At 42.9% G+C, this 12,041-nt stretch overlaps 1 long non-coding RNA gene across 1 annotated transcript in view; it reads right to left on the bottom strand.

The window, feature by feature from the left end:
- The window catches only part of LOC131892035 (uncharacterized), a 13,832-nt gene extending 3,000 nt beyond the window's left edge, over positions 1 to 10,832 (bottom strand). The window contains exon 1 of the long non-coding RNA XR_009374510.1: positions 10,736 to 10,832. This is a non-coding gene — a long non-coding RNA (uncharacterized LOC131892035). The remainder of the gene's footprint in view (positions 1 to 10,735) is intronic.
- Between the last annotated feature and the right edge of the window lie 1,209 nt (positions 10,833 to 12,041).

Here is a 12,041-nt window from a genome sequence, read left to right as displayed (position 1 = left end):
ATTGGTTCTCCGTCTCTGGTTGTGGTTAGCGTCTAAAAGTTTTCTTGAGAAAGGTCGGGGAGGAAAATCGAACAGGGACCTCTCTCATGGTAGGAAACTGCGCTAACCACTACACCACGTCTCCTCCCAAGACGCCAAATGTTTACGGATTTGTATGTGTCGAATCGGATGGACCAGTTTTCCAAGACCCAACTTCGTGGTTATATCTGGCCATGATCCAGACCCTCTCGCAGTACCTTGATGTGAATGATGTTCTGAATAAGCTGCAGATCCTTAAGGAGACGGCATGGCATGACTTACATGTTACAAATCAGAGGCTATGAGAGTCCTTCTGCGACCTGGTCGTGAGATTGAAGTTGGTGGATAAGTTGGCTGATCTTTCCAATGTCTCTTATGACGAGATACTCACATTTCAATTGATAGTGCTCGTGGCTGGTTGTGAGCTACTTCGCGAGCTGTTGTGCGTGGATGAGCTAACACCTGCCCAGGTCTAGGCCAGATGTGAATTGTGGGAGTCTAGTGGCTCCAATCTGGTGGCTCTCCACGACAGACCCAAGGTGAATGGTGATGAACTAAATTGAGCAAAGCTGGTGCTAGAGTTGTACCTCGGCGGATATATAGGCGTAATAATCAGACCCCCTCTCATCGGTAGAATCCAACATTTATTCTTCTCTTGTTGACAAAAAAGGTTCCAACAATTCGCAAGACTGTTTTCCGATCAGGACAGTCCCGGGGAACAAGAAAATTTTAAACAAACGAAACGAACGTAAAATCGATTAAAGAATTCGGTAAAAAAATTGAATGCCGGTGTCCTCATGTCTGTTATGTAGCCGTGATAAGGATCGGGAAGTGGGCAATAAAGCCAAAGGATGTCTCCAGATGAAGAACTAAGATACGAGTGATGATTAGGAATAGCAGAAGCATAGAAATAATTTCAAATTAAGTTAAAACCTTGTACAACCATATCTAAAACCCTCAAAAAGCAGATTGGGATTGATGGCGGCCCCATTCCCGCCGGTGGCCTTGGACTCCGAGGAGATCACATTACCACCCAACTTCTCCTTGGGGTGACAATAATGGACAGGGGGGAAATCGAAGGGCAAGATCCCCATGGCTTGGAGGTCCTTCTTGCCAAAGAGTGCGTATCCATTGATATCCGGGGAGACCGTCGCGGAGATTTTGGCCTGAGGGCCGCCTCTGATGTGGCCAATAAATTGAAACTCACCCACGTTTCTGAGCAGTGCCCCTTTTGCTGCGCTAAGTAGTGTGTGAGACGGATCAAGGGTCGTGCCTTTTGGGCATAAAGAGGTTGGAAAAACCGTTTGGGCCGCGCCAGAGTCAGGTAAAACCCGAATGGCAAAACTCCCCCTGGCATCCTCACACATGACCTCAATGAAAGTCATTTCATCCGTGAGGTCGGATCTAACAGTGTCCAATTGGGCGCCTATATTGGATTGGACCATTGAAGAGATTGGCAAGGAAAATATAGGGGCATCACGGGTCAGAGTAGCACGAGACATGAGGAATGTTGCTACTTTGCCAATGTGAGTGGTCCATTTGTCAGTGGCAATGACCTTGGCCTCCCTGATAGCCTCTGCTTCGGCTTTGACTGCGTTTTCCAGTGCTACATCTTGGTATAGATCCACCATTTCACCCAATTTGTTCTCAGGCTCTCCCAGTAGACGCCAAAGCCTGTCTACATCGGCCTCCGGTTTATTCAAATCGGGGACCAAATTCAACTTGTTCGAAATTTGCACCCAACGATTGGCGATTTGTTCAATGAGGCCCATTTTCACGAATCGTGTCGAAGATTCGTTAGGGAGACGACGAGCTCCTGTGGGTGCTCAATAAACGTGTCGCTGGGTTGGGGTGCAAAGAGGTTGAAGCTTGAGGGGGCGTGGTTCGGAAACTAACACTGCGCCATGTTATGTGGGCGTGATAAGGATAGGGATGTGGACAATAATGCCGAAGGATGTCTCCAGATGTAGAACTAAGATATGAGTGATTATTAGGAACAACAGAAGCATAGAAATACAGGCGAGACTAGAGAGTACCAAATCCATAGAATACTGCAATGTCGGACAAAATTATGTTCGAGAATGGCTAGATTGTTGACATGTTGATAGATTGCTTGGCCGTGAAATCTTTTTTCAGTCGCACCACGGATAGCTCCACCTTTCCCCACATGAATGTCTTGAGCCATAGCCATTTGCCACTCCCCACGAGACCCATGCTCATCAATAAGAAGAACAGAATCCCCAATTACAAGAGAAGGATCAGTGTTGTCCCACTTTTTCCGAGGTTGAAGGTCCAAAAGAAAATCATGCGACCATCTCCTCCAAAACCCCATGAGAAAATGTTGACGAGCTTTCCACTTTCCACTTCCACATTTGTCGACCTTTTGGCATCTGGGAGCACGTCCAACGTCCGGGCTAAGCAGAGTTCGGCTGGAGCAAGTGGTAATTCGTCCTCAGAATCCCTCACGTAAGCCAAGGGCCTTCGATTGACGATGGCTTCACATTCTATAAGAAGGGTTTCCAAATGCCGAAGTGTCAATTGTGTGTTTCTTAGCATGACATTCCAAACCATACACTCGGCCAATCCATTGGTCCATGGGGCCTCTTCGTAGCTGAAGTTCCACTGTACACCATGTGAGGTAAGAAATGAGTTAAAAGTTTCCCTTTTCTGGTCTGCGAGAAGCATCCTCACAGCTTTGCAAGTCGCCCTGAAGGTTTTGGCTTCATCAGAATATACGGCCTTGGGAAGACTGCGCCGGGAAGAAAACCGCTCGAATGCTTCTAAACATGACTCACAAGTCATGTTTTCTACCAACTCGAGATGAATAGCTCGAGTCAAGAAGGAAGTAAAAACACAGCCCCACTCTTTTGAGCTTCATTCCTCCAAAATTTGAAGATCTTGACCATTGGTTCTCCCTCTAACATACATTGGCCAAAATAAATCCAATCCCACATTTATGAATGGGGCCGACCTCTCCGTCCCTTCTGAAGTTCGAATCGGTCTCGGTTTGCGTCAAAATTTCCGTTTGCACGAATGAATAATTCTTTTGATCTTCCGCCTATTTCCAACTAAACGAAAACGACGTCTCAACACTCCAAGAACGTGCTGAGGTCCACCATGGAAATTTTGCTCATGAGTGTGTAACACCAAGTTTTATTCGAGAGGCGTGGCAAAAATATGGGTCTTCTCATTTCTTTAATGGCTGATGAAAACGAAAAACGGGAGGTAGGACATAACAATCCATCTTCATTGAGAAAGGGAGAGAATTGTCGTATTGGAGAGTCGCTCGGTATCTCCTCACCAGTCAAGCATGCCTGAATTTCCATTTGAAAATGCGTCCTTTGGATGTTCTGAAAGCACAACATTTCAGTGTGATTCCTCTTGGGAACATTGACCCAAGAACTATTTTCTGTGCCACGATGCCTTTTGATTGGTCTCAAGCAATATGATATAACTTGAAGTAATTTCCCCCATTTTTCGACCCGTTCCGTGACCAGGTCAAGTAATTGGTTTGATCTACTCTTTGTGTGGAACGATCTCAATGGATGCTTCTCTAGTTTGTCGGATGCGAGACCCTCTTTGTTCCTGCTTGGAGTGGTTGGCAAATTAGAGAATGGATGCCGGACGAATTCAGGGACATACCACATGAGCCTGGAGGAAAGTAATTCAGAAGCCGAAGCTCCCCGGCTCGCCAAATCTTACGTATTGCTGGGGCCTGGGACAAAATGCCAATTGGTTGCGCTTGTAAGTTATAGGATATATTTTATACGGCTGCCAACCCACATCTTCCATCGAGCGTAACCACGAACAATTCGAACCAAAGTGATTTGATGTCCAAAAAGTAATGAACTAGAGCACGATCTAAATCAAGAGCTTTAGACAGATTGCCGCCAATCTTTGCATCGCATACTGCAGCAAGTAGCTCCAATAGCGCAATTGTCAGAGGTGGATTTTCTTCATCATTTGAGCTCTCTCTTAGCTTCAAAACGTCTTTGGGCGCAACCGTTGTCTTTGAAAACACCAGCTGCGATTGAAAAGGCTATTGTCCTGTCACAACGTATACGTAGGCTCCATAAGCATCTAAAGAGGCATCTGCAAAAAGCGACAAGAAAATAATCCTGACTGATTGTTCCCACCCACCGGGGAATGGAAACCGTGTGGAGATGTGCAACATCCTCTTTCCAGGTTCGGCACTCTTCAAGTAATGGACTTGGAATCTCATCCTGCCAATTTAGCCGCAGTGACCATAACTTTTGCATCTGTAGATTGGCCCTTAGAAATAAATGGAGATGTGAGACCACATGCGTCCTGCCACGGCCGTAAGCATTTTTTGCAATAAACACCAATTGATTCTCGTTCGTTTACCCTCTGGGGGGGGGAATCTTTAAATGTGGTTCCTTTGGGAGTTGGAATACGGCGTGCTTGTCAGAAAGAACCCATCCATTAATTTGTTAGTGAACCAGATCCATCGTGGCAAAGGTGCTTTGCATCGTATCGGATTCATTCAACATTCCCTGGCAGTTGAGTAAACCTTCAATCAGTTGCCTAATTTGAAGGCCAGGGCCGTGATTCAAGTTGTCCTGGATTGTCCAAGCGGGTTTGTAATTTCAGTCTTCGTCCAAAAACCTTTCGATGAACAACAGGGCGGAATGTTTCAATTTTCCTTTTAGTTCCCGAAGCATCAATCCGTCCAGGAGGGTAGCCAATTTCTATCATGGTTTTTCCTGCGGCTAAGTATTGGCTACGGAAAACCCTGTACTGTAGACGATCCTAGCCCGAGGAATCTGTACCGTGTTGTGGACTTTTACCCGCTTGAAACATACCTTGAATCCGAGCGACCTCTCGCTCCAAGGCTTCAAGGTCTCGCTCATACCTGTAAACGTCACTTAACACTTGTTGGTATGATTTATCAGATTCCAGACCCAGAGAGTCGATTTTTTCTGACATTCTAAGATGGCTGCAAGTGCTTGTATGGCGGCCTCTCTATGCTCTAAAAAGGTCATCAATAAGCAATTGTCCCCAAGATCGAACTCCCTTTTCTTGACCTCCTTCAAGTCGTCCCTAAAGAGATTGAGGCTCTTAGTCAAATGAGCTTTGTATCCTTGACGAGAACGAAGGAGGCGAGAGTGTTACACCTCTTGCGAAGTCGACATGGCCGGCATTGACATCACTTTTAGGTTCTTATATCACTCATAGGTACTGTTCAAAGTTGTAATTGAAGGGCAATGTAATAATCAGACCCTCCCTCATCGGTAAAATTCAACTATGTTTATTATTTTCTTGTTGACAAAAAAAGGTTCCGACAACTCGCATAACTGTTCTTAGATCAGGACAGTACGTTAAGTAGCGGAATTTATGGATTTTCGCACCATTAAAGTCCGAATGTCCTCCTCTTGGCAAACACTGTCATATGCGGTTGGCGTGGACATTTCCAATTTGTGTGTCGAGCAGATGACAGCAAAGACGTTGATGATGAGACGCAGGATGAGCCTGTTGTCCGGACAGTGAGTGTGTCCACTGCACGAATGATTAGGGTTCGCTCTATGGTTGATAACCCTCTAGTGCGGCTAATAATCGGCTCCAAGATGAGCAAGCTATTTTGGGTGGATGCTGTGTCTGACACAGGAGCAACATGTTGCGTTGTTACGTTCAACCTCCTGCATAAGAATGGGGTGGTGGTCGACCCTTCTGAGAAGCCGGTGCTCAAGGCTGCAAATGGTCATCCTATTTTGTGCGATAGAGTGGCAAATCTTAAGATGCCATGGTTGCAACACAGGATCTCTGTTGTTGCCTATTTGAGCCCCGATGTGGATGCAGCTGTAATTTCGTATTCTGCAATGTTGGGACTCGAGACGATCCCTCATTCTTTCCCTTTTCAGGCAAGGACAACGATCGATATTGTAGGGGCACAAACCAGGCATTCTTGAGAAAAAGCAGCCAAGATTTTGCGCTTTTTATATTAAGATGTTCCAAGTAGCCTTAGACAAATGACTGTAGTTTTTTAGGACGTCTGATCCACTCTAGCAATCTCTGAATGACTTCCACAGGGCGTGGCATAGTCTAAAAGTCCGAAGTATAGGCATAATTTCTTCAAAAATAGTTGCTAACTAGCAAAAGGGCTCCAGAGCAATTTGAATCCAATAGTTGGATTGGATTCAAGGTAGAATTAAGGCCTCCATTGAGACAGATCAGTTGAAAAAGGACTCTCGAACTCTCAAGCCCCTGATGGCCTCTAAATCATCTTGATCTGTGACTACAAGATCATCTAAACGCTCAACTTGTCAAGCCTTGCCAATCTCAACAAACTCATCGATAAAGCAATGACCTGTTGTACTAAACTCTTTGGAGCTGAAAACAAAGCAGAGAACTGATTTCCAAGTATATTGATCATAGACCTCGAAAGACCCTGCCGGGTGTTTCATCTTTCTCTTAGGGTTTAATTAAGAGAAAAATGCCCTGGGGTTCGACCTCGCCTCTTGAACTACTCAACTTTCCTTTTTTAACTGATCTGTATCAATGGTGGCCTCAAAGCTACCTTGAATCCAATCCAACTGTTTTTTGAAGGTTAGCCACACCTACTGGATTCAAATTGCTGTGCAGCTCTTTTGCTAATTTACAACTCTTTTTGAACAAAGTCTTCCTATATTTTGGAATTTTTGTCGGTGCCGCACCCTTCGGAGCACATTCAGGTAGTGCCAGATTCGAACGACTTCCTCAAAAACTGAAACTAATTTGGCAATGGCTGCATCTATGGAAGACTCCTGTTTCAGAATTGAAATCAGGTTTTGTTCTTCTAACCTTTCTCAAATCAACGGTCAATGTTCATCTTTGAACTTGAACTTACTCAGACAGACCTTTTTGGCCGGTTTTACTCTAGAGCATGCTGGCTTTTGAATTATTGTCGACCCTATCTCAAGAACTTGATGATCTGACAGAACTCTAGGCGTCACATGGAGGTACTGGATCAGATCAGGGTCATTGGAAAAAACAAGTCAAGAGCTATTCTGTCTAGGGGCTACACCAACATGCAGGGAGAAAGTGCGCAAGATCGCGAATTCTTCCAGCTTTTCGAACGATTGAGAGGTCGATATCCACTGATCTGTTTCGATATCGACATGGGAATTTACCCATTTGGACTAGCCTCCCACTCTATCGCTAACCGGAAAGTTAAAGTCCCCTAAGATTTTAACTTTTGTGCTGTCTTGTTTGAAAATCAAACAATTCACGTTCAATCATAGTCAATTTACGTGCATTTCCTTTGACGGACCTAGTTCACAAGATTTGGAACATTCACTGAACATATTTAATGTCAAATGGGCTTAAACGATTCGTTAGAATTGTATCAAAGGTAGGTGTTGGCATCTTTTAAGCATAGTCTCGGCTAGTCTTAGTATATACACCTATATTAGCCAAACTACTAAAAAGTCAAAAAAAGAGTCGTAGTGGAACTTGATGTTTCGTCAGCACGTAGGCCCACCCTTCCTTAGCATGGTAGGCCTAATGCCTTTCGTTGAAAGCGTCATATACACTGTATCTAGTGAGGAATCTGGGTCAGGCTTGTCCCAAAAGGTGGCGTTAAGTATTTTCTCAACCATGGCACCTCAATCCTAACCTTTTCAAAAGAATACATGGCTGTGCAGATTTTTCTCTAATCCCCTTTTAAGCGTGAAGAAATTCATAACAAACTTTGGAATACAGTTGGAAGTGAATGATCCTCTCATAATGATTAGTAATAAATGTAATACTTTTACCTGCCAAGCTAAAACAGACACCTGGCTTGTAACGTCATTTACATGAACCAAGATGCGCAATTGCACACTTGTTTATTGTTATTTGGACGAGGTTCGAAAAAGCAAAATGTATTCTCAGGAAAGATGGAGCAAGATTATAGCACGCTTTTCAAATCATGACCGAAATATCTGGACAACCCTGTATCACCCTTGATACGTGGAAAACATATTCTGTTTTGGGAAAAGCTGATCTGAATTTTGTTACACCAACTCTGGGACCTCTTGTTATTATCTTAAGAGGGCCTACAATATACCCTAAAAAACCATTGGTTGTCTCGTTAAAAAACATTTAAGTTCGACGCTTTGGTTTTATAACCCCTAATTGATGTCCACTTGGAGTCAATAGTGATATACAAACTTTTGGTGATCGTAAATAAAAGGTCTAGGATGAGGTTGGAAAACCAGTGGCTTTTAATCGGGGCCAAATAACACTCCCCGTCCAACTTCAATAACAATAATCATTCAGCATAGAAAAAAGTCAGCCAGCCTTTAGTCAAGGGTGACGGGCTATGAAGGTGATCGCTACAAACATTCATATTTGCGCTCAGACCACTAACCCACAAAGTTCATTATGACAAGAGATATATTGGTGGAGATCCCTCTGACCGAATCCTCTATGGCACAGGTTCCTTTGGAGGGGGGAGAGTACATTGTTGGGTGTGTGCAACATGACAACTAAAAAGCAGCCCACTTCATTGCTTGAAAATTCCCCTTTGACAGACGTCAATGAGGGGAGTTTATAATGGCAAAGTTCCATTTTGTTGGTTTTATGGTGGACTGGAAAGAAAGAGAGACCGCCTTGTTGGAGTTCACTCTTGGCGGATTTCACCTTTGGCGGAGTTTGTAATGGCGGAGATTGCCGTTGGCGGAGTTATCCGTGACGGAGTTTACAGTGGCGGGGTTTACCAAGGCAGAGATTGCCGTTGACCAAGTTCACAATGGCGGAGTTCACCGTGTGGGAGTTCAATGCTGGCAGAATTCAACGTTGGGTGAGTTCACTATGGCGGATATCACTTGGGGAAAATCCACTGGTAGAGATTACTGTTGGGGAAACGTATGGGAACCGACTAAACTACCAGTGAAAGGGAAGAAGAGAAAGCTAAAGAACAAATGTGTCTTGCCTTAAGCAGACACGCTACCACTTACACAACACAACACACTCAGACAGGCACTTTGAAAAAATCAGAAGGAACAAAAAGTGCGACTGCTCTCAACAAAAGACGGGAATTTTGGCTTGGATTTTTACGCTCGTACTGTACGGTTGGCTTTAGCAGTTTTTCTTTGATGTCGTAATGTACAGCATTTATTTTTGAATCATTGTCAAGGTGTAGAGCTCAAAGTTAGTTTGATGGTTTTGCTCATTCATGGTCAGATATTACTGTTCATTAGCGTATTTAGAAGTTTTCAGACGAAAAATTTTCTCACTTTGTTAACTTTCATTTTCATCAATTTCATTTTGATCGACCAGCGGCTTAGAGTTGGCGGATCTGGCTAGCCTTTGAATGAAGGGTTGATCAGGAATTTTAGTCAAAAACTTGTCCAAGTCTGACTTCAATCCTGTCAACACATACATACTCTCAACAGTTCCACAACTCGACGCAGCGTACACCTCGACCCAGCGTACACTTCGACCCAGTGGTCATCTCGCCCAGCGGACATCTAGACCCAGCGGGCATCTCGACTAAGCTGACAATTCAACCCAGTACAAAAATTAATCCCAGCATGTTGGCTTACAAATAGGTGATACTCATGGAGCAAAATTGAAACTGTGACGTAAAGCATGTCAAAACTTGAAAGGTTTTACGCAATTGATCATTTGATCTTTCAGATCAAGTTACGTTTACATCAATCATGGTGTGAAAATCAAGTTTGATAATGCTTTAATCAAACTTGTTTCTTCATTTAATGCCTTACTGATGCTAACATCTTCGCATGCAAATCAAATGTCGACTCGTCAAGCTTTAGTTTTGTTTCATAGTCATATTCTTTTTGGTCAATACGTTGTTTTTAGTTACTGTCCTGGGTCTCGAATTGTCCGCTGAGTCGAGTTGTCTGCTGAGTCGAGTTATCCGGTCACCACTCCCAACGAATATTTGAGGTCACAAATTGAAAAGTGAGGGAGGCCGAGAAAGAAGAGAAGTGGACTTCATTGTTCGAACCAGCCTGGATTCTTGGGACTTGAAGGTACTCTCTAAGCGCACATTAAGCTTCTATGGTCACTATCATGAAAGCTTTTGAAAATGTACAGTTTCAGATACCTTTCGTACCTTCTCTGTATTACTATATTTGTCTTTTATTTCTGCATTTCTATCTCCATCCTAGATTTTTAGGTTCAGTTTGATGTGCGGGAGTTTATTGTGGTTGTCTTGTGTTTATTTTCCTGGTCCTTTGATTCCGCTGCTAATTGTGTTTGCAATTAACACTCTCCTTGCCCTTATGATGGAGGCTGTATTGCAAAAAAAATCCACCAATCTCCTCAACATTTTTTTAACTTCTTCTTACAATTCAGTAAAATGTTTATTTTCTTTCAAATTTGGAGCAGTCACAAGCGCAATGAAACTGTTCCCTTTTGAGCCCAATAGTCCTTGTGATTGTTAAAAGGTTGAAATATGTTCTTTTGAACTCTTAAGGCCTAGCTGTGTCTTTCATTGCAGGAAAGCATTCATCACTTTAAAATGGGATCTGTCAGCCAGACAAAAAGAAACAAACTTGCAAAATATGTACTACAACTGGGAGGATTTAAATAAAAATGGATGAGTTCTTTTTGAAGGCTATGTACTTTGATTTCGATTGTCATTAATGATTGGAACTATGCATCCCATTCAAATTTTCAGATCCAACTTCCAAAATTCTCGGGCTTACCCATCATTAAAACGAAAAAGCGTCAAAAGACTTGACTTGAAATAGAAATATATCACACACAATACCTTAACGCAAATGGAAGTAAATGGATTGGACCCGAAAGCGCAAAGTTGTGGAAGGTGTGGGTCTTTTCTCTCAAACACCGGTGAATCAAGAGGAATATGCCTGAAAAGAAAATCAAATAAAGACCGACGGTGAACTCTAAGGCAGCCTCTTAAGTGTAAGTGCCCTATGTACCAAGATCAATTGCCTATTGAAAGGAATTAATCATACCTTATATACCCGTTATCACAAAACAAAACATTTTTCAAAGTTAGACTTCAAAAGTTTGACTTTATAACCACCTTGAACTCTATTGCTTTTATACCCACTTTTTAACGAAAGAGGGGAGAAGCCTATGCATATGACTATTAACAGTCAGCCAGCGTCAAAAGTCTTCAGCCCCCAGCAAAGTGTTATGATTTGCCTTTCACAACTCTAAAACAGTTCAGTGAAACACTTGTCGAGCTAAATGTATGAAGAAAGGATTGTTAAGAAACACCGCTTATGCAAGCTTTCAACAGGATAGTGTAAAACGTTTAGACCTTACAAGCCAAAAAGTGAACTTTGCCATTAACAATAGTGTTCATCCCCTTAAAATGATTTAATGATCTATGAGCTCACTTTTGTTACTGCAACATGATGCCTTCTAGAACTAGCACTCTGAGAGACAGTTTGTCAACTCGACTTCCATGCTCGTTCTTGGAATTCCCTTGCACGTTGTGTGCATGAGAAATTTGAGACAGCTCCAACATGCCAATGACGTCACGAAGATGGGAGGTCAGCAATGACCTTGAACAAAGGCTGTATTAAGTGTTCCAATAATGCTCTCAAAGCGAACATGCACTCCACAGCCAGAGGTATCTCCAGGTCCTTGAGATTCTACCCTATGACTGACCAAGACCACAGGGAGAGTGAGGCTGTTCAAAACCTTTGGCTGTGACAAGTCATGCGGGCGTGACAGAGGACAAGAACGAGGATTGAAGGAAAGAGAACAATAAAGAAAAGAATCTGTATTGTCAAAGATGGAAGCATAGGAATACAAACAACCTGAACTATGAAATATTAAGAGGATACGCTTAAAGATACATCACTAAGAATTTTATTACAGTTTTTATTTTCCATTTAAAGCAAGAGCACCCAGAGGAAAGATTATTCCTTGGGAGGAAGCTTTTAATTAAGTTCACCATATCATACATTCTTATTTCTATCTTTAGACACAATCTTTCACAAATGACCTCAGAAAGTTGTTAAAGCTGAATTGAATTTATCATTTTCAAGTAGCGTGTTCCTGAGAATTTCACATTAAAGTGTCAAAGTATATCCATGCAC

Source organism: Tigriopus californicus, chromosome 12 (genome assembly GCF_007210705.1).
Source record: "Tigriopus californicus strain San Diego chromosome 12, Tcal_SD_v2.1, whole genome shotgun sequence".
In the NCBI taxonomy this organism is placed as follows: Eukaryota; Metazoa; Arthropoda; class Copepoda; order Harpacticoida; family Harpacticidae; genus Tigriopus; species Tigriopus californicus.
Note: the sequence above shows the minus strand (reverse complement) of the source record. Positions and strands in the feature narration are given on the sequence as shown.